This window comes from Salmo salar, chromosome ssa01, assembly GCF_905237065.1.
Source record: "Salmo salar chromosome ssa01, Ssal_v3.1, whole genome shotgun sequence".
Taxonomy (NCBI): domain Eukaryota; kingdom Metazoa; phylum Chordata; class Actinopteri; order Salmoniformes; family Salmonidae; genus Salmo; species Salmo salar.
Window position 1 is genome coordinate 173,248,786 of NC_059442.1, and position 27,534 is coordinate 173,276,319.

Genomic DNA, 27,534 nt, shown 5'->3' on the forward strand with positions numbered 1-27,534 from the left:
GGTCCATGTTGACTCCAGGGATGCTGGCCCATGTTGACTCCAGGGATGCTGGTCCATGTTGACTCCAGGGATGCTGGTCCATGTTGACTCCAGGGATGCTGGCCCATGTTGACTCCAGGGATGCTGGTCCATGTTGACTCCAGGGATGCTGGTCCATGTTGACTCCAGGGATGCTGGCCCATGTTGACTCCAGGGATGCTGGTCCATGTTGACTTCAGGGATGCTGGTCCATGTTGACTCCAGGGATGCTGGCCCATGTTGACTTCAGGGATGCTGGCCCATGTTGACTCCAATGCTTCCCACAGTTGGCTGGATGTCCTTTGGGTGGTGGACCATTCTTGAAACACACTGGGAAACTGTTGAGTGTGAAAAACCCAGCAGCGTTGCAGTTATTGACACAAACCGGTGCGCCTGGCACCTACTACCAAACCCCGTTCAAAAGGCACATAAATATTTTGTCTTGCCCCTTCACCCTCTGAATGGCACACAGACACAATCCATGTCTCAATTGTCTCAAGGCTTAAAAATCCTTCTTTAACCCGTCTCCTCCCCTTCATCTACACTGATTGAAGTGGATTTAATAAGGGATCACAGATTTCACCTGGATTCACCTGGTCAGTCTATGTCATGGAAAGAGCAGGTGTTCCTAATGTTTTGTCCACTCAGTGTCTATACAACTAAGGAAGATGTTGTTTTTGTTATTGAGATTGACATGGCTGCAGTGGACCCTTAAAGGAGCTCTCCCTCAATGTAACAGCTCTGAAGTTCTTCCTTTCTCTGTTCTTCTTCTCTTTAGGTTGTAACATTGGCATTCCTTTCCTTGCCGTATTCAGTGACACTCAATATGTATTGTTTGCTGTTGTTTGGTTTTAATCCTCAATTCCCACATTTCCCCATTATTTGATAAATGAAAAACCTTTGGTTCAGGTGGTCAGGCTGTTCGTCAGGGGAAGTGGTGACGGGATGAGAGTAGCAGCCTGAGAGCAGAGCAGAGCGTTAAAACTACATGTTGTTTCCTTCTCCCAGACAGGTGTAGAATTGGTTATTTCCGGTGTAATAGTGTTTCCCTAAAGGAGCTTTGTTTTCTCCGTCTACTAATACTGACCTGGTGGTCCACATCAGCAGTGATCCTCAGTATTGTTAGTTTGTTGTTGTGTCATTTATTAACATCACATTTTTTTTTATCGATAATATCACACTTCCTGTGGTTCTACCTCTTCTTTCTGATTGGCTGACTGGTGCTTCTCTCTGATTGGTGTGTTTCAGGTGGAGTTGTCAGACAGTACGGCCCACACCATAACGGATGGTGCTTCTTGTCGGACAACAAAACAACACGAAGCAGTTTAAAGGCCCAGTGCAGTCAAAAACATGATTTCCTAAGTTTTATATATATTTCCACACTTTGAAATTGTGAAAATTATGATAATTCCCTTTTAGTATAAGATCTGTTTGAAAAAGCCGCCTGAAAGTTCAGCCTGTTTTGGTGGGATGGAGTTTTGGCCTTCCATGGTATTTGTATTTGTATTTATTATGGATCCCCATTAGCAGGTGCCTTAATTTTGTCAGACCCCAGGAAGAGTAGCTGCCTCCTTGGGAATCCATAATAAATACAATACAAATATTATTCTGGAGTCCAGCAAAATTAAGGCAGAAATACAAAAAAAAAAAAAAAATTACAATACATTCACAGACTGTGTGCCCTCAGGCCCCTACTCCACCACTACCACAAATCTACAGTACAAAATCCATGTGTGTGTGTGTGTGTGTGTGTGTGTGTGTGTGTGTGTGTGTGTGTGTGTGTGTCTCTTCCCAGTCCCCGCTGTTCCATAAGGTTTATTTGTATCTGTTTTTAAATCTGATTCTACTGCTGCATCAGTTACCTGATGTGGAATAGAGTTCCATGTAGTCATGGCTCTATGTAGTACTGTGCTCCTCCCATAGTCTGTTCTGGACTTGGGGACTGTGAAGAGACCTCTGGTGGCATGTCTTGTGGGTTATGTATGGGTGTCTGAGCTGTGTACCAGTAGTTTAAACAGACCTCTGGTGGCATGTCTTGTGGGGTATGTATGGGTGTCTGAGCTGTGTGCCAGTAGTTTAGACAGACAGCTTTGTGCATTCAACATGTCAATCAATACCTCTCATAAATACAAATAGTGATGAAGTCAATCTCCTCCACTTTCAGCCAGGAGAGATTGACATGCATATTATTAATATTAGCTCTCTGTATACATTCAAGGGCCAGCCGTGCTGCCCTGTTCTGAACCAATTGCAATTATCCTAAGTCCTTTTTTGTGGCACCTGACCACACGACTGAACAGTAATCAAGATGTGACAAAACTAGGGCCTGTAGGGGCTTTACTATTCTTGGGTAGCTGAATGACTTTAGCTTCCCTCCAGGCCTGAGGGCAACACACTCTCTTAGACTGAAGATGGCAAATAGAAGTGGCAATACCGTCTGCTATCATCCTCAGTAACTTTCTATCTGTATTGTCAGACCCCGGTGGCTTGTCATTGTTGATAGAAAACAATACATTCTTCACCTCTTCCACACGCACTTCAAAATTACAAGCTTTTTATTATCATTAAGCTCCTCATTACACATAACAGACCAGTAAATATTTGTTACTTCTTCAACATAACCTGGTAGGTTGACTGATAATCCACTATCCTCATCCACTATCATCCTCATCCACTATCATCATCCACTATCATCATCCACTATCATCCTCAGTAACTTTCTATCTGTATTGTCAGACCCCGGAGGCTTGTCATTGTTGATAGAAAACAATACATTCTTCACCTCTTCCACACTGACTTTACGGAATTCAAAATTACAATGCTTGTCTTTCATAATTGGGTCAGATATTATTGGATGTGTAGTGTTTGCATTTATTGCTGACATGTAATTTCTAAATATGCTAATCTTGCCAATAAAAACATAATTAAAGTAGTTGGTAAGATCAGTGGGTTTTGTAATGAATGAGCCATCTGATTCAATGAATGATGGAGCTGAGTTTGCCTTTTTTCCCAAAATGTTAAAAGCTTTTTTTCATTCTTTATATAATTTACATTTGTTTCACAGTTTCTTCTTCTTTTTATTCAGTTTTAGTCACATGATTTCTCAATTTGCAGTACGTTTCCCATCGGTTGTGCAGCCAGACTTATTTGCCATTCCTTTCATCCCTCTCAACCAATGTTTAATTCCTCATCAATCCACGGGGATTTAACAGCTTTTACAGTCATTTTCTTAATGAGTGCTTAATAGTAACTGGGATAAGTAGTTTCATAAATGTGTCAAGCACAGCGTCTGGTTGCTCCTCATTACACACCACAGATAGACAAATATTCTTCACATCATCAACATATGAATCACTACAAAACTTACTGTATGACCTCTTATACACGATATTAGGCCCAGCCTTTGGAACGTTGGTTTTCCTAGATATGGCTGCTATATTGTGATCACTACATCCTATGGATTTGTATACCGTTTTAGAGCAGATTTCTGCAGCATTAGTAAAGATGTGATCAATACATGTTGATGATTTCATTCCTGTGCTGTATGTAACTACCCTGGTAGGTTGATTAATAACCTGAACCAGGTTGCAGGCACTGGTTACAGTTTGAAGCTTTTTCATGAGTGGGCAGCTTCATGAAAGCCAGTCAATATTTAAATCACACAGAAAATATACCTCTCTGTTGATATCACAGACATTATCAAGCATTTCACACATGTTATCCAGATACTGACTGTTAGCACTTCGTGGTCTATAGCAGCTTCCCACCAGAATGGTGACAACACCAGGCGGTAAATTAGTTAATTGACCAATAAGAAAGAGAGTTCCTCTCTGCCAATAACAGCTAGTTTTCAGTTCTCCAGTCCTCACTCAGACCACTCCCAGACAGTTCAGCTAAATTATTGCTTGAGAAGTTGCTCTTTGCTAAGAAGCTATTTTTGTTTCTTTTTGACCATTTTAACTGAAGAAAAAAAAACACACTGTAAGGTACTTATTTGTTGATTTGATATTGAGCTAAAAATGTCTGCATTAGACCTTTAAAGAGATGGAGATTAAATTAAATATTGTTCTGACTTTTCTTGAATTGAAACTGTTCTGTTTATGTAAAAGCAACGAAGAGAGACAGAGTATTTCAAAATATAAATTATAAGTAAAAAAAGCTACTTCTATTTTAGTTTGATGTTTGGCAGATAATACCGATTCAAACTACTTCCAGGTATCACTACAGTTCCCATAATACTATAATGATAGGATCTCATCCAGTCTGCAGAAGGAACTGGCTTCACGGAGCCATATGAAACAGACCAGGTGTACTGGCTTTCTAATGCCTGCGTCGACTATGGTCTGTTTTGCCTGAATTGTGTTCCAATGGTTCCCTATGCCCTATTTGGTGAATTACTGGCTCTGGATCCCCATTAGTTCCTGCCAAGGCAGCAGCTACTCTTCCTGGGGTTTATTATGGATCCCCATTAGTTCCTGCCAAGGCAGCAGCTACTCTTCCTGGGGTTTATTATGGATCCCCATTAGTTCCTGCCAAGGCAGCAGCTACTGTTCCTGGGGTTTATTATGGATCCCCATTAGTTCCTGCCAAGGCAGCAGCTACTCTTCCTGGGGTTTATTATGGATCCCCATTAGTTCCTGCCAAGGCAGCAGCTACTCTTCCTGGGGTTTATTATGGATCCCCATTAGTTCCTGCCAAGGCAGCAGCTACTCTTCCTGGGGTTTATTATGGATCCCCATTAGTTCCTGCCAAGGCAGCAGCTACTCTTCCTGGGGTTTATTATGGATCCCCATTAGTTCCTGCCAAGGCAGCAGCTACTCTTCCTGGGGTTTATTATGGATCCCCATTAGTTCCTGCCAAGGCAGCAGCTACTCTTCCTGGGGTTTATTATGGATCCCCATTAGTTCCTGCCAAGGTAGCAGCTACTCTTCCTGGGGTTTATTATGGATCCCCATTAGTTCCTGCCAAGGCAGCAGCTACTCTTCCTGGGGTTTATTATGGATCCCCATTAGTTCCTGCCAAGGCAACAGCTACTCTTCCTGGGGTCTAGCAAAATGAAAGCAGTTATATACAATTAAAAAAATTACATGACATTACACTTTTCACAATACATTTAGTGTGTTACCTCAGACCACTACTCTACTACCACATATCTACAACACATTTAGTGTGTTACCTCAGACCACAACTACCACATATCTACAATACATGTAGTGTGTTACCTCAGACCACATATCTACAATACATTTAGTGTGTTACCTCAGACCACTACTACCACATATCTACAATACATTTAGTGTGTTACCTCAGACCACTACTCTACTACCACATATCTACAACACATTTAGTGTGTTACCTCAGACCACATATCTACAATACATGTAGTGTGTTACCTCAGACCACTACTACCACATATCTACAATACAACATCAAGAGTGTCATGGTGATTTATTTAATATATCTAGAAGTTTGTGTTTGTATATCTAGGTGATCCCTCAGTCTGCTCTTTAAAATGTCTATCTGCCCAAATGGCCCCTTCTTCCCCACTTAGTGCACTACTTTAGACCAGGTCCTATAGGGTGTTTTCAGTGTCACTTTCTCTGTCTCTGTCTCCCTCTCTCTCTCTCTGTCTCTCTGTCAAGCTATACGACGTGGCATTTATCCCATCATAGCAGTAACAACACCCTAGATATGTGACAGCTGAGGATCTGTCACAAAATGCAGGCTCAGGGTTATCTCCTTCTCATTATAACATCTCCACTAAGAGTCATCGTCCAGATATTTATTCATTCCTTATGTCTCCTAGATACTGAATAGGTCAAATCAAATCAAAGTTTATTTGTCACGTGCGCCGAATACAACAGGTGTAGAACTTACAGTGAAATGTTTACTTACAGGCTCTAACCAATAGTGCAAAAAAGGTATTAGGTGAACAATAGGTAGGTAAAGAAATAAAACAACAGTAAAAAGACAGGCTATATACAGTAGAGGCTATATACAGTAGAGAGGATATATACAGTAGAGAGGCTATATACAGTAGAGGCTATATACAGTAGAGAGGCTATAAACAGTAGAGAAGTTATATACAGTAGAGAGCTATAGACTATAACATGAGGCTATATACAGTAAGGCTATATATTGAGAGGCTATATACAGTAGAGAGGCTATAAACAGTAGAGAAGTTATATACAGTAGAGAGGCTATATACAGTAGAGAGGCTATATACAGACACCGGTTAGTCAGGCTGATTGAGGTAGTATGTACATGTAGATATGGTTAAAGTGACTATGCATATATGATGAACAGAGAGTAACAGTAGCGTAAAAGAGGGGTTGGCGGGTGGCAGGACACAATGCAGATAGCCTGGTTAGCCAATGGGCGGGAGCACTGGTTGATCGGCCCAATTGAGGTAGTATGTAAATGAATGTATATTTAAAGTGACTATGTATATATGATAAACAGAGAGTAGCAGCAGCATAAAAAGAGGGGTTGGGGGGGGCACAATGCAAATAGTCCGGGTAGCCATTTGATTACCTGTTCAGGAGTCTTATGGCTTGGGCTTAAAGCTGTTAAGAAGCCTTTTGGTCCTAGACTTGGCGCTCCGGTACTGCTTGCTGTGCAGTAGCAGAGAGAACAGTCTATGACTGGGGTGGCTGGGGTCTTTGACAGTTTTTATGGCATTCCTCTGACACCGCCTGGTGTATAGGTCCTGGATGGCAGGCAGCTTTGCCCCAGTGATGTACTGGGCGGTATCCACTACCCTCTGTAGTGCCTTGCGGTCGGAGACCGAGTAGTTGCCGTACCAGGCAGTGATGCAACCAGTCAGGATGCTCTCGATGTTGCATCTGTAGAACCTTTTGAGGATCTCAGGACCCATGCCAAATGTTTTTAGTTTCCTGAAGGGGAATATGCTTTGTCATGCCCTTTTCACGATTGTCTTGGTGTGTTTGGACCATTCTAGTTTGTTGTTGATGTGGACACCAAGGAACTAGAAGCTCTCAACCTGCTCCACGACAGCCCCGTCGATGAGAATGGGGGTATGCTCGATCCTCCGTTTCCTGTAGTCCACAATCATCTCCTTAGTCTTGGTTACGTTGAGGGATAGGTTGTTATTCTGGCACAGGTCTCTGACTTCCTCCCTATAGGCGGTCTTGTCGTTGTCGGTGATCAGACCTACCGCTATTGTGTCATCGGCAAACTTAATGATGGTGTTGGAGTCGTGCCTGGCCATGTAGTCGTGGGTGAACAGGGAGTACAGGAGGGGACAGCACGCACCCATGAGGAGCTCCAGTGGTGAGGATCAGCGTGGCAGATGTGTTGCTACCTACCCTCACCACCTGGGGGCGGCCCGTCAGGAAGTCCAGGATCCAGTTGCAGAGGGAGGTGTTTAGTCCCAGGATCCTTAGCTTAGTGATGAGCTTTGAGGGCACTATGGTGTTGAACGCTGAGCTGTAGTCAATGAATAGCATTCTCAGGTAGGTGTTCCTTTGGTCGAGGTGGGAAAGGGAAGTGTGGAGTGCAATAGAGATTGCATCATCTGTGGATCTGTTTGGGCTGTATGAAAATTGGAGAGGGTCTAGTGTTTCTGGGATAATGGTGTTAATGTGAGCCATGACCAGCCTTTCAAAGCACTTCGTGGCTACGGATGTGAGTGCTACGGGTCTGTAGTCATTTAGGCAGGTTGCCTTTGTGTTCTTGGGCACAGGGACTATGGTGGTCTGCTTGAAACATGTTGGTATTACAGACTCAATCAGGGACATGTTGAAAATGTCAGTGAAGAGACCTGCCAGTTGGTTAGCACATGCCCGGAGCACACGTCCTGGTAATCCGTCTGGCCCCGCAGCCTTGTGTATGTTGACCTGTTTAAAGGTCTTACTCACGTCAGCTACGGAGAGCGTGATCACACAGTTGTCCGGAACAGCTGATGCTCTCATGCATGCCTCAGTGTTACTTGCCTCAAAGCGAGCATAGAAGTGATTTAGCTTGTCTGGTAGGCTTGTGTCACTGGGTAGCTCTCGGCTGTGCTTCCTTTGTAGTCTGTAATAGTTTGCAAGCCCTGCCACATCTGACGAGCGTCGGAGCAGGTGTAGTATGATTCAATCTTAGCCCTGTATTGATGCTTTGCCTGTATGATGGTTCGTCGCAGGGCATAGCAGGATTTCTTGTAAGCTTCCAGGTTAGAGTCCTGTACCTTGAAAGCGGCAGCTCTACCCTTTAGCTCAGTGCCAATGTTGCCTGTAATCCATGGCTTCTGGTTGGGGTATGTACGTACAGTCACTGTGGGGACGACGTCCTCGATGCACTTATTGATAAAGCCAGTGACTGATGTGTTGTAATCCTCAATGCCATCGGAAGAATCCCGGAACATGTTCCAGTCTGTGATAACAAAACAGTCCTGTAGTTTAGCATCTGCTTCATCTGATCACTTTTTTATAGCCCGAGTCACTGGTGCTTCCTGCTTTCATTTTTGCTTGTAAGCAGGAATCAGGAGGATAGAGTTGTGGTCGGATTTACCAAATGGAGGGCGAGGGAGAGCTTTGTACGCGTCTCTGTGTGTGGAGTACAGATGATCTAGAATTATTTTTCCTCTGGTTGCACATTTAAAATGTGGATGGAAATTTGGTAGAACTGATTTAAGTTTCCCTGCATTAAAGTCTCCGGCCACTAGGAGCGCCGCCTCTGGGTGAGTGGTTTCCTGTTTGCTTATTTCCTTATACAGCTGACTGAGTGCGGTCTCAGTGCCAGAATCTGTCTGTGGTGGTAAATAAACAGCCACGAAAAGTATAACTGAAAACTCTCCTGGCAAGTAGTGTGGCGTGTAATTTATCACAATATACTCTACTTCAGGCGAGCAAAATCTAGAGACTTCCTTAGATTTCGTGCACCAGCAGGTGTGTTTCACCCTGCTGGAAATCCCATTGAATCCTTCAGGGAGATGTTTTGGTATGGTGCATCACATAATGCAAGGGAGGATGGGAAGAAGGGAGGACAGGAAGAGGAGCGAATGAGAGGAGAAGAGAATGAGAGGGGGAGAGGATGGGAGGAGGAGATGAGGAGAGGAGGAGAGGAGAGGAGGAGAGGAGGAGGAGGAGGAGAGGAAGAAAGGATCAGAGGAGGAGAGGAGGAGAGGAGGAGGAGAGGAAGAAAGAATGGGAGGAGGAGAGGAGGAGAGAATGAGAGGAGGAGAGGAGGAGAGGAAGAGGAGGAGAGGAAGAAAGGATCAGAGGAGGAGAGGAGGAGAGGAAGAAAGGATCAGAGGAGGAGGAGAGGAAGAAAGGATCAGAGGAGGAGAGGAGGAGGAGAGGAAGAAAGGATCAGAAGAGGAGAGGAGGAGAGGAGGAGAGGATTGGCGTCTGGGTTGGCACCCCCCCCTTGGGTTGTGCCGTGGCGGAGATCTTTGTGGGCTATACTCGGCCTTGTCTTAGGACGGTAAGTTGGTGGTTGGAGACATCCCTCTAGTGGTGTGGGGGCTGTGCTTTGGCAAAGTGGGCGGGGTTATATCCTGCCTGTTTGGCCCTGTCCGGGGGTATCATCGGATGGGGCCACAGTGTCTTCTGATCCCTCCTGTCTCAGCCTCCAGTATTTATGCTGCAGTAGTTTATGTGTCGGGGGGCTACATCTGGAGTATTTCTCTTGTCTTATCCGGTGTCCTGTGTGAATTTAAATATGCTCTCTCTAATTCTCTCTTTCTCTCTTTCTTTCTTTCTCTCGGAGGACCTGAGCCCTAGGACCATGCCTCAGGACTACCTGGCATGATGACTCCTTGCTGTCCCCAGTCCACCTGGCCGTGCTGCTGCTCCAGTTTCAACTGTTCTGCCTGCGGCTATGGAACCCTGACCTGTTCACCGGACGTGCTTGTTGCACCCTCGACAACTACTATGATTATTATTATTTGACCATGCTGGTCATCTATGAACATTTTAACATCTTGACCATGTTCTGTTATAATATCCACCCTGCACAGCCAGAAGAGGACTGGCCACCCCTCATAGCCTGGTTCCTCTCTAGGTTTCTTCCTAGGTTTTGGCCTTTCTAGGGAGTTTTTCCTAGGGAGTTTTTCCTAGCCACCGTGTTTCTTTCACATGCATTGCTTGCTGTTTGCGGTTTTAGGCTGGGTTTCTGTACAGCACTTTGAGATATCAGCTGATGTACGAAGGGCTATATAAATACATTTGATTTGATTTGAGGAGGAGAAGAGAAGAGGTGGAGGAGGAGAGAATGGGAGGAAGAGAGGAGGAGAGGATGTGGGAGGAAGAGAGGAGGAGAGGATGTGGGAGGAGGAGTGGAGGAGAGAATTTGAGGGAGGTGTATTCACTAACAATCCATTTTTATCCCCCGTCTGCACATCTCTGATACGGGTTCATGCTGCCTTCCTTCCTATCTTCAACTGTCAGAAATAAGACATTTTCATAATGGATGGATGTTAATATCTACAGTATGGCTGTGTATTAGGAGCTGTGCAGTAAGTAAGTAACCTTGTCCGGGCCAGAATGGGCCTCTTGCTTCTGTAGTGAGGAAGCTTGATGTACAGTACACCCCCTGGACAGGACACTAGTCTATCTCCTGTTTCTGTAGTGAGAGGCAGTTTGAAGGAGTACACCCCCGGGCCAGGACACTAGGGCCTTAACCCCAAACTCTCTCTGCTGACTGCCAAGCACAGAGTCATCGGGTTCCTTTGCTGGAGTCTTTGGTGTGACTGTGAAGTGGTGTCTGTTATAAAGTCCAGCCACATTATGTGGTCTATTGGTGTTCATAAAGAGCTGTTATAACTGTTCAAAACGATTGATGTATCTCTAGACACCAGCCTACATATTATATATATATCTCTAGACACCAGGCTACATAATATCTATATATCTCTAGACACCAGGCTACATAATATCTATATATCTCTAGACACCAGGCTACATAATATCTATATATCTCTAGACACCAGGCTACATAATATCTATATATCTCTAGACACCAGTCTACATAATATCTATATATCTCTAGACCCCAGGCTACATAATATCTATACATCTCTAGACACCAGGCTACATAATATCTATATATCTCTAGACACCAGGCTACATAATATATAATAATATCTCTAGACACCAGGCTACATAATATCTATATATATATATATACACATTTCCCTCACTAACTTTAAACATCAGCTATCTGAGCAGCTAACCGATCGCTGCAGCTGTACATAGTCCATCTGTAACTAGCCCACCCAATCTACCTACCTCATCCCCATATTGTTATTTACTTTGCTGCTCTTTTGCACACCAGTATCACTACTCACACACCATCATCATCTGCTCATCATCATCTGCTCATCTATCACTCCAGTGTTAATCTGCTAAATTGTAATTACTTCGCTACTATGGCCTATTTATTGTCTTACCTCCTCATGCCATTTGCACACACTGTATATAGACTCTTTTTTTCCCTATTGTGTTATTGACTGTACGTTTGTTTATGTGTAACTCTGTGTTGTTGGTTTTTGTTGCACTGCTTTGCTTTATCTTGGCCAGGTCGCAGTTGTAAATGAGAACTTGTTCTCAACTGGCCTACCTGGATAAATAAAGGTGAAATAAAAAAAATAACAATAAAAAAATAAAATAAAAATCTCTTGACACCGGATTACATCATAATATATATATGTCTAGACACCAGGCTACATAATATCTATATATCTCTAGACACCAGGCTACATAATATCTATATATCTCTAGACACCAGGCTACATAATATCTATATATCTCTAGACACCAGGCTACATAATATCTATATATCTCTAGACACCAGGCTACATAATATCTATATATCTCTAGACACCAGGCTACATAATATCAAAATATCTCTAGACACCAGGCTACATAATATCTATATATCTCTAGACACCAGGCTACATAATATCTATATATCTCTAGACACCAGGCTACATAATATCTATATATCTCTATACACCAGCCTACATAATATCTATATATCTCTAGACACCAGGCTACATAATATCTATATATCTCTAGACACCAGGCTACATAATATCTATATATCTCTAGACACCAGGCTACATAATATCTATATATCTCTAGACACCAGGCTACATAATATCTATATATCTCTAGACACCAGGCTACATAATATCTATATATCTCTACACACCAGGCTACATAATATATAATAATATCTCTAGACACGAGGCTACATAATATCTATATATCTCTAGACACCAGTCTACATAATATCTATGTATCTCTAGACACCAGCCTACATAATATCTATATATCTCTAGACACCAGCCTACATAATATCTATATATCTCTAGACACCAGCCTACAATATATATATATATATATATATATATCTTTAGACACCAGGCTACATAATATCTATATATCTCTAGACACCAGGCTACATAATATCTACAGTTGAAGTCGAAAGCAATTTCCAAATGCCTGAAGGTACCACATTCATCTGTACAAACAATAGTACGCAAGTATAAACACCATGGGACCACGCAGCAGTCATACCGCTCAGGAAGGAGACGCATTACACCATCTCTGTCAGGAAGAATGGGCCAAAATTCACCCAACTTATTTTGGGAAGCATATGGAAGGCTACCAAGACGTTTGACCCAAGTTAAACAATTTATAGGCAATGCTATCAAATATGAATTGAGTGTATGTAAACTTCTGACCCACTGGGAATGTGATGAAAGAAATAAAAGCTGAAATAAATCATTCTCTCTACTATTATTCTGACATTTCACATTCTTAAAATAAAGTGGTGATCCTAACTGACCTAAGACAGGGAATTTTTACTAGGATTAAATGTCAGGAATTGTTGAAAACTATATTTGGCTAAGGTGTATGTAAACAATTATGATAATTGGAAACAGGATGCACCTGAGCTCAATTTCAAGTCTCATAGCAAAGGGTCTGAATAGTTATGTAAATAAGGTCTTACTGTTTTTTTATGTTTATAAATTAGCAAAAATGTGGAAATAGCCAAGGGGTCTGAATACTTTCTGAACGCACAGTATATTTGGGCTCCCGAGTGGCGCAGCGGACAGACACTGCATTTCAATGCAAGAGAGAGACATCGCTACAGTCCCTGTTTCAAATCCAGGCTGTATCACATCCCGGCCGTGATTGGAGTCCCATAGGTCGGCGCACAATTGGCCCAGCGTTGTCCAGGTTTGGTCAATTTACATCATTGTAAATAAAAATATGTTCTTAACTGACTTGCCTAGTTAAATAAAGGTTAAATATATATTTTATATTGTTAAATTAAGGTTAAATATATATTTTATATTGTTAAATTAAGGTGTTTTTTAGACCATGTAAATGATGTCATAGAGTCCTCCTGTACAGACCTCCCGGTTTATCGACTGTAGCGTACAGAGTCCTCCTGTACAGACCTCCTGGTTTATCGACTGTAGCGTACAGAGTCCTCCTGTACAGGCCTCCTGGTTTACAGACTGTAGCGTACAGAGTCCTCCTGTACAGACCTCCTGGTTTACAGACTGTAGCGTACAGAGTCCTCCAGTACAGGCCTCCTGGTTTACAGACTGTAGCGTACAGAGTCCTCCTGTACAGGCCTCCTGGTTTACAGACTGTAGCGTACAGAGTCCTCCTGTACAGGCCTCCTGGTTTACAGACTGTAGCGTACAGAGTCCTCCTGTACAGACCTCCTGGTTTACAGACTGTAGCGTACAGAGTCCTCCTGTACAGACCTCCTGGTTTACAGACTGTAGTGTACAGAGTCCTCCAGTACAGACCTCCTGGTTTATCGACTGTAGTGTACAGAGTCCTCCAGTACAGACCTCCTGGTTTATCGACTGTAGCGTACAGAGTCCTCCAGTACAGGCCTCCTGGTTTATCGACTGTAGCGTACAGTAACGACCTCCTGAAGGTAAGAGCAGAACAGAGAGCTGCTGTACTCAAAAACACCACAACCTTATTTACAGATGGTCAGGGTGTAAACAGCTCAGCTGAATGAGTCATTGAAAGAGAGCTGTGAGGCCGTGAACCGTGGCAGTGTGTGTGTGTCCGTGTGTCGAAACCGTGGCACTGTGTAATTGAAAACTGTTTGCACAGGGCTAACAATTCTGTACAGCATCCACCCATGCTAGTGGCTGTCCACACACACACACACACACACACACACACACACACACACACACACACACACACACACACACACACACACTCAGAGACACACAGACACACACACACACACACACACACACACACACACACTCAGAGACACACACACACACACACACACACACACACACACACACACACACACACACACACACACACACACACTCAGAGACACACAGACACAAGCACACACCCACACACACACACACAAACACACACACACTCACACACACTCAGAGACACACAGACACAAGCACACACACATTCAGAGACACACAGACACAAGCACACACAAGCACACACACACACACACACACACAGAGAGACACGCAGACACAAGACACACACACACACACACACACACACACACACACACACACACACACACACACACACAGACAAAGCACACACACACCCACTCAGAGACACACAGACACAAGCACACACACACACACACACACACACACACACACACACACACACACACACACACACACACACACACACACACACACACACACACACAGACACACACACACACACACACACACACTCAGAGACACACAGACACAAGCACACACACACACCCACTCAGAGACACACAGACACAAGCACACACACACACACACACACACACACACACACACACACACACACACACACACACACACACACACACACACACACACAGACAGATACAGAGACTGGAGCGGTATCTACACTATGAGGACCTTATGTGGAGTAAAACCGTGGTGTTGCAACCTTCAGCTCACAGCCACTAACTTTATGTAGGCCTTTACAGACGCTCCCCAGCCACTAACTTTATGTAGGCCTTTACAGATGCTCCCTAGCCGCTAACTTTATGTAGGCCTTTACAGACGCTCCCCAGCCGCTAACTTTATGTAGGCCTTTACAGACGCTCCCTAGCCGCTAACTTTATGTAGGCCTTTACAGACGCTCCCCAGCCGCTAACTTTATGTAGGCCTTTACAGATGCTTCCTAGCCGCTAACTTTATGTAGGCCTTTACAGACGCTCCCCAGCCACTAACTTTATGTAGGCCTTTACAGACGCTCCCTAGCCGTTAACTTTATGTAGGCCTTTACAGATGCTCCCTAGCCGCTAACTTTATGTAGGCCTTTACAGACGCTCCCCAGCCGCTAACTTTATGTAGGCCTTTACAGACGCTCCCCAGCCGCTAACTTTATATAGTCCTTTACAGACGCTCCACAGCCGCTAACTTTAAATAGTCCTTTACAGACGCTCCACAGCCGCTAACTTTATGTAGGCCTTTACAGACGCTCCACAGCCGCTAACTTTATATAGTCCTTTACAGACGCTCCACAGCCGCTAACTTTATGTAGGCCTTTACAGACGCTCCACAGCCCTTGGCTGCAACAATTCTAATTTAGTGTACCCTACTTCCACAACCCATGTGGAATTCCTGGTCTCTGGCGGTGTTTGGAACTGCAGATCTGAGGTCAAGAACGTCAAGTTCTTCTCAGTCTATGCTGCCCTTCAGTCCCTTGACTTTTTGGTCCAGACGGAAGCATGGATCACCCCAGAGAACTCTGCTGCTCCGGCTGCTCTCTCTTCATATGATCACCCCAGAGAACCCTGCTGCTCCGGCTGCTCTCTCTTCATATGATCACCCCAGAGAACCCTGCTGCTCCGGCTGCTCTCTCTTCGTCTGATCAACCCAGAGAACTCTGCTGCTCCGGCTGCTCTCTCTTCGTCTGACTACATGTTTCACATTCCGAGAGCATCTGGTCGTCACGGTGGTGGAACAGGGCTACTTGTTTCTGCTGAATGGAGATGTTCTCTTTTCTCCCTCTTGCACCTGTCCATCTCCAATCTTACCTGTCTATCTCCAATCCCACCTGTCCATCTCCAATCTCACCTGTCCATCTCCAATACACCTGTCCATCTCCAATCTTACCTGTCCATCTCCAATCTCACCTGTCCATCTCCAATCTCACCTGTCCATCTCCAATCTCACCTGTCCATCTCCAATCTCACCTGTTCATCTCCTCTCTCACCTGTCCATCTCCAATCTTACCTGTCCATCTCCAATCTCACCTGTCCATCTCCAATCTCACCTGTTCATCTCCTCTCTCACCTGTCCATCTCCAATCTCACCTGTCCATTTCCAATCCTACCTGTCCATCTCCTCTCTCACCTGTCCATCTCCAATCTCACCTGTTCATCTCCTATCACACCTGTCCATCTCCAATCCAACCTGTCCATCTCCAATCTCACCTGTCCATCTCCAATCTCACCTGTTCATCTCCTCTCTCACCTGTCCATCTCCAATCTCACCTGTTCATCTCCAATTCACCTGTCCATCTCCAATCCTACCTGTCCATCTCCAATCTCACCTGTCCATCTCCAATCTCACCTGTTCATCTCCAATAACACCTGTTCATCTCCAATCTCACCTGTTCATCTCTTCATTTGAATTCAGTACTGTCACTGTCTCTTGTCCACCCAAGCTAAACTTAACACCTTGATAAGCTAATACCCTGGCGATGGATCACCACTCTTCACACTTGACGATTTCAACCTCCCGACGTCTGATTTCGATTAATAATCTCACTGTAACCCCCCTCCAGGTCTGTTCTCCTACTAATCTCACTGTAACCCCCCTCCAGGTCTCTGTTCTCCTACTAATCTCACTGTAACCCCCCTCCAGGTCTCTGTTCTCCTACTAATCTCACTGTAACCCCCCTCCAGGTCTCTGTTCTCCTACTAATCTCACTGTAACCCCCCTCCAGGTCTCTGCTCTCCTACTAATCTCACTGTAACCCCCCCTCCAGGTCTCTGTTCTCCTACTAATCTCACTGTAACCCCCCTCCAGGTCTCTGTTCTCCTACTAATCTCACTGTAACCCCCCTCCAGGTCTGTTCTCCTACTAATCTCACTGTAACCCCCCTCCAGGTCTCTGTTCTCCTACTAATCTCACTGTAACCCCCCTCCAGGTCTGTTCTCCTACTAATCTCACTGTAACCCCCCTCCAGATCTCTGTTCACCTACTGATCTGTGATTTTCTGTGATTTTCTGAACTCACACACAGCCAATATGGAGTCACCTGGTGTGGAGTTTACAGACACACAGAGCCTGCAATAGTTATCGGCGTTCGAACCGTCAGACCCAGAGCTCTGAAATGTTATAAACCGTTTCTCGAGCTTTAGTCGGTAGTGCAAGGTGAGTTATGTGGATCTAGAAGGTTCTCAGGCCGATATTTCTACATGACAGTAATAGTAATATATTTCTCCTGGAATGTACTAGTAATAATATTACATTGCTACAGGATACGAATAGAAATACATGACTACAGGATAGAAATAGTAATTTATTTCTACTGGATATTAATAGTAATATATTTCTAGAGTATGGTAATAGTAATGTATTTATACAGGATAGAAGTAGTAATATATTTATACAGGATAGAAATAGTAATATATTTATACAGGATAGTAATAGTAATACAGTTCAATAGTATAGTAATAGTAATATATTATAGTAATATATTTATACAGGATAGAAATAGTAATATATTTCTACTGGATGTTAATCGTAATATAGTTCCATAGTATAGTAATAGTAATATATTATAGTAATATATTTATACAGGATATAAATAGTAATATATTTATACAGGATAGAAATAGTAATATATTTCTACTGGATAGTAATAGTAATATATTTCTACTGGATAGTAATAGTAATATATTTATACAGGATAGTAGTAGTAATATATTTATACAGGATAGTAATAGTAATATAGTTCAAGAGTATAGTAATAGTTAAAGTAATATATTTCTAGAGTATAGTAATAGTAATAGTAATATATTTCTACAGGATAGTAATAGTAATATATTATACAGGATCGTATGTCAATAGGATAGAAATAGTCATATATTTTTGCAGAATAGTAATATATTTCTACAGGATAGTAATAGTAATACATGACTACAGGATAGAAATAGTAATATATTTCTACTGGATATTAATAGTAATATAGTTCAATAGTATAGTAATAGTAATATACTATAGTAATATATTTATACAGGATAGTAATAGTAATATATTTATACAGTATAGTAATAGTAATATATTTATGCAGGATAGTAATAGTAATACATGTCTACTGGATAGAAATAGTAATATATTTATACAGGATAGTAATAGTAATATATTTCTGCAGGACAGTAATAGTAATACATTTCTTCAGGATAGTAATATAAATATATTTCAGCAGGATAATAATAGTAATACATTTCTACAGACTGGTAATAGTAATATATTTATACAAGATAGTAATAGTAATATATTTATACAGGATAGTAATAGTAATATATTTATTCAGGATAGTAATAGTAATACATTATAGTAATATATTTATACAGTATAGTAATAGTAATATATTTATTCAGGATAGTAATAGTAATATATTTATACAGGATAGTAATAGTAATATATTTATACAGGATAGTAATAGTAATATATGTATACAGCATAGTAATAGTAATATATTTATACAGGATAGTAATAGTAATATATGTATACAGCATAGTAATAGTAATATATTTATACAGGATAGTAATAATAATATGTTTCTACAGGATAGTAATAGTAATATATTTCTATATTATAGTAATAGTTATAGTAATATATTTATACAGTATAGTAATTGTAATATATTTATACATTATAGTAATAGTAATATATTTCTACAGGATAGTAATAGTAATATATTTCAACAGGATAGTAATAATAATAGGTATATATTTCTAGAAGATAGTAGTTGTATTAGTAATATATTTCTACAGGATAGTAATAGTAATATATTTCTACAGGATAGTAGTAGTAATATTTATTTGCTGGATAGTAATAGTAATATATTTCTACAGGATAGTAATAGTAATATATTTCTACAGGATAGTAATAATAATATATTTCTACAGGATAGTAATAGTAATATATTTCTACAGGATAGTAATAGTAATATATTTCTACAGGATAGTAGTAGTAATATTTATTTGCTGGATAGTAATAGTAATATATTTCTACAGGATAGTAATAGTAATATATTTCTACAGGATAGTAGTAGTAATATTTATTTGCTGGATAGTAATAGTAATATATTTCTACAGGATAGTAATAGTAATATATTTCTACAGGATAGTAGTAGTAATATTTATTTGCTGGATAGTAATAGTAATATATTTCTACAGGATAGTAGTAGTAATATTTATTTGCTGGATAGTAATAGTAATATATTTCTACAGGATAGTAGTAGTAATATTTATTTGCTGGATAGTAATAGTAATATATTTCTACAGGATAGTAGTAGTAATATTTATTTGCTGGATAGTAATAGTAATATATTTCTACAGGATAGTAGTAGTAATATTTATTTGCTGGATAGTAATAGTAATATATTTCTACAGGATAGTAATAGTAATATATTTCTACAGGATAGTAGTAGTAATATTTATTTGCTGGATAGTAATAGTAATATATTTCTACAGGATAGTAATAGTAATATATTTCTACAGTATAGTAGTAGTAATATTTATTTGCTGGATAGTAATAGTAATATATTTCTACAGGATAGTAATAGTAATATATTTCTACAGGATAGTAATAGTAATATATTTCTACAGGATAGTAATAGTAATATATTTCTACAGGATAGTAGTAGTAATATTTATTTGCTGGATAGTAATAGTAATATATTTCTACAGGATAGTAATAGTAATATATTTCTACAGGATAGTAGTAGTAATATTTATTTGCTGGATAGTAATAGTAATATATTTCTACAGGATAGTAATAGTAATATATTTCTACAGGATAGTAGTAGTAATATTTATTTGCTGGATAGTAATAGTAATATATTTCTACAGGATAGTAATAGTAATATATTTCTACAGGATAGTAGTAGTAATATTTATTTGCTGGATAGTAATAGTAATATATTTCTACAGGATAGTAATAGTAATATATTTCTACAGGATAGTAGTAGTAATATTTATTTGCTGGATAGTAATAGTAATATATTTCTACAGGATAGTAGTAGTAATATTTATTTGCTGGATAGTAATAGTAATATATTTCTACAGGATAGTAGTAGTAATATTTATTTGCTGGATAGTAATAGTAATATATTTCTACAGGATAGTAGTAGTAATATTTATTTGCTGGATAGTAATAGTAATATATTTCTACAGGATAGTAGTAGTAATATTTATTTGCTGGATAGTAATAGTAATATATTTCTACAGGATAGTAATAGTAATATATTTCTACAGGATAGTAGTAGTAATATTTATTTGCTGGATAGTAATAGTAATATATTTCTACAGGATAGTAATAGTAATATATTTCTACAGGATAGTAGTAGTAATATTTATTTGCTGGATAGTAATAGTAATATATTTCTACAGGATAGTAATAGTAATATATTTCTACAGGATAGTAATAGTAATATATTTCTACAGGATAGTAATAGTAATATATTTCTACAGGATAGTAGTAGTAATATTTATTTGCTGGATAGTAATAGTAATATATTTCTACAGGATAGTAATAGTAATATATTTCTACAGGATAGTAGTAGTAATATTTATTTACTGGATAGTAATAGTAATATATTTCTACAGGATAGTAATAGTAATATATTTCTACAGGATAGTAGTAGTAATATTTATTTGCTGGATAGTAATAGTAATATATTTCTACAGGATAGTAATAGTAATATATTTCTACAGGATAGTAGTAGTAATATTTATTTGCTGGATAGTAATAGTAATATATTTCTACAGGATAGTAGTAGTAATATTTATTTGCTGGATAGTAATAGTAATATATTTCTACAGGATAGTAGTAGTAATATTTATTTGCTGGATAGTAATAGTAATATATTTCTACAGGATAGTAGTAGTAATATTTATTTGCTGGATAGTAATAGTAATATATTTCTACAGGATAGTAGTAGTAATATTTATTTGCTGGATAGTAATAGTAATATATTTCTACAGGATAGTAATAGTAATATATTTCTACAGGATAGTAGTAGTAATATTTATTTGCTGGATAGTAATAGTAATATATTTCTACAGGATAGTAATAGTAATATATTTCTACAGGATAGTAGTAGTAATATTTATTTGCTGGATAGTAATAGTAATATATTTCTACAGGATAGTAATAGTAATATATTTCTACAGGATAGTAATAGTAATATATTTCTACAGGATAGTAATAGTAATATATTTCTACAGGATAGTAGTAGTAATATTTATTTGCTGGATAGTAATAGTAATATATTTCTACAGGATAGTAATAGTAATATATTTCTACAGTATAGTAGTAGTAATATTTATTTGCTGGATAGTAATAGTAATATATTTCTACAGGATAGTAATAGTAATATATTTCTACAGGATAGTAATAGTAATATATTTCTACAGGATAGTAATAGTAATATATTTCTACAGGATAGTAGTAGTAATATTTATTTGCTGGATAGTAATAGTAATATATTTCTACAGGATAGTAATAGTAATATATTTCTACAGGATAGTAGTAGTAATATTTATTTGCTGGATAGTAATAGTAATATATTTCTACAGGATAGTAATAGTAATATATTTCTACAGGATAGTAGTAGTAATATTTATTTGCTGGATAGTAATAGTAATATATTTCTACAGGATAGTAATAGTAATATATTTCTACAGGATAGTAGTAGTAATATTTATTTGCTGGATAGTAATAGTAATATATTTCTACAGGATAGTAATAGTAATATATTTCTACAGGATAGTAGTAGTAATATTTATTTGCTGGATAGTAATAGTAATATATTTCTACAGGATAGTAGTAGTAATATTTATTTGCTGGATAGTAATAGTAATATATTTCTACAGGATAGTAGTAGTAATATTTATTTGCTGGATAGTAATAGTAATATATTTCTACAGGATAGTAGTAGTAATATTTATTTGCTGGATAGTAATAGTAATATATTTCTACAGGATAGTAGTAGTAATATTTATTTGCTGGATAGTAATAGTAATATATTTCTACAGGATAGTAATAGTAATATATTTCTACAGGATAGTAGTAGTAATATTTATTTGCTGGATAGTAATAGTAATATATTTCTACAGGATAGTAATAGTAATATATTTCTACAGGATAGTAGTAGTAATATTTATTTGCTGGATAGTAATAGTAATATATTTCTACAGGATAGTAATAGTAATATATTTCTACAGGATAGTAATAGTAATATATTTCTACAGGATAGTAATAGTAATATATTTCTACAGGATAGTAGTAGTAATATTTATTTGCTGGATAGTAATAGTAATATATTTCTACAGGATAGTAATAGTAATATATTTCTACAGGATAGTAGTAGTAATATTTATTTGCTGGATAGTAATAGTAATATATTTCTACAGGATAGTAATAGTAATATATTTCTACAGGATAGTAGTAGTAATATTTATTTGCTGGATAGTAATAGTAATATATTTCTACAGGATAGTAATAGTAATATATTTCTACAGGATAGTAGTAGTAATATTTATTTGCTGGATAGTAATAGTAATATATTTCTACAGGATAGTAGTAGTAATATTTATTTGCTGGATAGTAATAGTAATATATTTCTACAGGATAGTAGTAGTAATATTTATTTGCTGGATAGTAATAGTAATATATTTCTACAGGATAGTAGTAGTAATATTTATTTGCTGGATAGTAATAGTAATATATTTCTACAGGATAGTAGTAGTAATATTTATTTGCTGGATAGTAATAGTAATATATTTCTACAGGATAGTAATAGTAATATATTTCTACAGGATAGTAGTAGTAATATTTATTTGCTGGATAGTAATAGTAATATATTTCTACAGGATAGTAATAGTAATATATTTCTACAGGATAGTAGTAGTAATATTTATTTGCTGGATAGTAATAGTAATATATTTCTACAGGATAGTAATAGTAATATATTTCTACAGGATAGTAATAGTAATATATTTCTACAGGATAGTAATAGTAATATATTTCTACAGGATAGTAGTAGTAATATTTATTTGCTGGATAGTAATAGTAATATATTTCTACAGGATAGTAATAGTAATATATTTCTACAGGATAGTAGTAGTAATATTTATTTGCTGGATAGTAATAGTAATATATTTCTACAGGATAGTAATAGTAATATATTTCTACAGGATAGTAATAGTAATATATTTCTACAGGATAGTAATAGTAATATATTTCTACAGGATAGTAGTAGTAATATTTATTTGCTGGATAGTAATAGTAATATATTTCTACAGGATAGTAATAGTAATATATTTCTACAGGATAGTAGTAGTAATATTTATTTGCTGGATAGTAATAGTAATATATTTCTACAGGATAGTAATAGTAATATATTTCTACAGGATAGTAGTAGTAATATTTATTTGCTGGATAGTAATAGTAATATATTTCTACAGGATAGTAATAGTAATATATTTCTACAGGATAGTAGTAGTAATATTTATTTGCTGGATAGTAATAGTAATATATTTCTACAGGATAGTAATAGTAATATATTTCTACAGGATAGTAGTAGTAATATTTATTTGCTGGATAGTAATAGTAATATATTTCTACAGGATAGTAGTAGTAATATTTATTTGCTGGATAGTAATAGTAATATATTTCTACAGGATAGTAGTAGTAATATTTATTTGCTGGATAGTAATAGTAATATATTTCTACAGGATAGTAGTAGTAATATTTATTTGCTGGATAGTAATAGTAATATATTTCTACAGGATAGTAGTAGTAATATTTATTTGCTGGATAGTAATAGTAATATATTTCTACAGGATAGTAATAGTAATATATTTCTACAGGATAGTAGTAGTAATATTTATTTGCTGGATAGTAATAGTAATATATTTCTACAGGATAGTAATAGTAATATATTTCTACAGGATAGTAGTAGTAATATTTATTTGCTGGATAGTAATAGTAATATATTTCTACAGGATAGTAATAGTAATATATTTCTACAGGATAGTAATAGTAATATATTTCTACAGGATAGTAATAGTAATATATTTCTACAGGATAGTAGTAGTAATATTTATTTGCTGGATAGTAATAGTAATATATTTCTACAGGATAGTAATAGTAATATATTTCTACAGGATAGTAGTAGTAATATTTATTTACTGGATAGTAATAGTAATATATTTCTACAGGATAGTAATAGTAATATATTTCTACAGGATAGTAGTAGTAATATTTATTTGCTGGATAGTAATAGTAATATATTTCTACAGGATAGTAATAGTAATATATTTCTACAGGATAGTAGTAGTAATATTTATTTGCTGGATAGTAATAGTAATATATTTCTACAGGATAGTAGTAGTAATATTTATTTGCTGGATAGTAATAGTAATATATTTCTACAGGATAGTAGTAGTAATATTTATTTGCTGGATAGTAATAGTAATATATTTCTACAGGATAGTAGTAGTAATATTTATTTGCTGGATAGTAATAGTAATATATTTCTACAGGATAGTAGTAGTAATATTTATTTGCTGGATAGTAATAGTAATATATTTCTACAGGATAGTAATAGTAATATATTTCTACAGGATAGTAGTAGTAATATTTATTTGCTGGATAGTAATAGTAATATATTTCTACAGGATAGTAATAGTAATATATTTCTACAGGATAGTAGTAGTAATATTTATTTGCTGGATAGTAATAGTAATATATTTCTACAGGATAGTAATAGTAATATATTTCTACAGGATAGTAATAGTAATATATTTCTACAGGATAGTAGTAGTAATATTTATTTGCTGGATAGTAATAGTAATATATTTCTACAGGATAGTAATAGTAATATATTTCTACAGGATAGTAGTAGTAATATTTATTTGCTGGATAGTAATAGTAATATATTTCTACAGGATAGTAATAGTAATATATTTCTACAGGATAGTAGTAGTAATATTTATTTGCTGGATAGTAATAGTAATATATTTCTACAGGATAGTAATAGTAATATATTTCTACAGGATAGTAGTAGTAATATTTATTTGCTGGATAGTAATAGTAATATATTTCTACAGGATAGTAGTAGTAATATTTATTTGCTGGATAGTAATAGTAATATATTTCTACAGGATAGTAGTAGTAATATTTATTTGCTGGATAGTAATAGTAATATATTTCTACAGGATAGTAATAGTAATATATTTCTACAGGATAGTAGTAGTAATATTTATTTGCTGGATAGTAATAGTAATATATTTCTACAGGATAGTAGTAGTAATATTTATTTGCTGGATAGTAATAGTAATATATTTCTACAGGATAGTAGTATTAATATTTATTTGCTGGATAGTAATAGTAATATATTTCTACAGGATAGTTGATAGTAATATATTTCTACAGGATAGTAATAGTAATATATTTCTACAGGATAGTAGTAGTAATATTTATTTGCTGGATAGTAATAGTAATATATTTCTACAGGATAGTAATAGTAATATATTTCTACAGGATAGTAGTAGTAATATTTATTTGCTGGATAGTAATAGTAATATATTTCTACAGGATAGTAATAGTAATATATTTCTACAGGATAGTAGTAGTAATATTTATTTGCTGGATAGTAATAGTAATATATTTCTACAGGATAGTAATAGTAATATATTTCTACAGGATAGTAGTAGTAATATTTATTTGCTGGATAGTAATAGTAATATATTTCTACAGGATAGTAATAGTAATATATTTCTACAGGATAGTAGTAGTAATATTTATTTGCTGGATAGTAATAGTAATATATTTCTACAGGATAGTAATAGTAATATATTTCTACAGGATAGTAGTAGTAATATTTATTTGCTGGATAGTAATAGTAATATATTTCTACAGGATAGTAATAGTAATATATTTCTACAGGATAGTAGTAGTAATATTTATTTGCTGGATAGTATTAGTAATATATTTCTACAGGATAGTAGTAGTAATATTTATTTGCTGGATAGTAATAGTAATATATTTCTACAGGATAGTAGTAGTAATATTTATTTGCTGGATAGTAATAGTAATATATTTCTACAGGATAGTAATAGTAATATATTTCTACAGGATAGTAGTAGTAATATTTATTTGCTGGATAGTAATAGTAATATATTTCTACAGGATAGTAGTAGTAATATTTATTTGCTGGATAGTAATAGTAATATATTTCTACAGGATAGTAGTAGTAATATTTATTTGCTGGATAGTAATAGTAATATATTTCTACAGGATAGTAATAGTAATATATTTCTACAGGATAGTAGTAGTAATATTTATTTGCTGGATAGTAATAGTAATATATTTCTACAGGATAGTAATAGTAATATATTTCTACAGGATAGTAATAGTAATATTTATTTGCTGGATAGTAATAGTAATATATTTCTACAGGATAGTAATAGTAATATATTTCTACAGGATAGTAATAGTAATATATTTCTACAGGATAGTAGTAGTAATGTTTATTTGCTGGATAGTAATAGTAATATATTTCTACAGGATAGTAGTAGTAATATTTATTTGCTGGATAGTAATAGTAATATATTTCTACAGGATAGTAATAGTAATATATTTCTACAGGATAGTAGTAGTAATATTTATTTGCTGGATAGTAATAGTAATATATTTCTACAGGATAGTAATAGTAATATATTTCTACAGGATAGTAGTAGTAATATTTATTTGCTGGATAGTAATAGTAATATATTTCTACAGGATAGTAGTAGTAATATTTATTTGCTGGATAGTAATAGTAATATATTTCTACAGGATAGTAGTAGTAATATTTATTTGCTGGATAGTAATAGTAATATATTTCTACAGGATAGTAATAGTAATATATTTCTACAGGATAGTAATAGTAATATATTTCTACAGGATAGTAATAGTAATATATTTCTACAGGATAGTAGTAGTAATATTTATTTGCTGGATAGTAATAGTAATATATTTCTACAGGATAGTGGTAGTAATATTTATTTGCTGGATAGTAATAGTAATATATTTCTACAGGATAGTAGTAGTAATATTTATTTGCTGGATAGTAATAGTAATATATTTCTACAGGATAGTAGTAGTAATATTTATTTGCTGGATAGTAATAGTAATATATTTCTACAGGATAGTAATAGTAATATATTTCTACAGGATAGTAGTAGTAATATTTATTTGCTGGATAGTAATAGTAATATATTTCTACAGGATAGTAATAGTAAT

At 36.5% G+C, this 27,534-nt stretch overlaps 1 protein-coding gene across 3 annotated transcripts in view; it reads right to left on the reverse strand.

Annotated features, from left to right (window-relative positions):
- Positions 1 to 27,534, reverse strand: part of LOC106572571 (ciliary neurotrophic factor receptor subunit alpha) — a 309,062-nt gene that overhangs the window by 183,736 nt on the left and 97,792 nt on the right. Inside the window, exon 1 of one of the 3 annotated variants that reach the window (XM_045694252.1) lies at positions 13,391 to 13,914. The exons of the other annotated variants lie outside the window; for them this stretch is intronic. The gene's annotated coding sequence lies outside the window, so the exon portion shown is untranslated. Of the gene's footprint in view, positions 1 to 13,390; positions 13,915 to 27,534 lie in introns of those variants that run through there. 3 annotated transcript variants of the gene reach the window in all.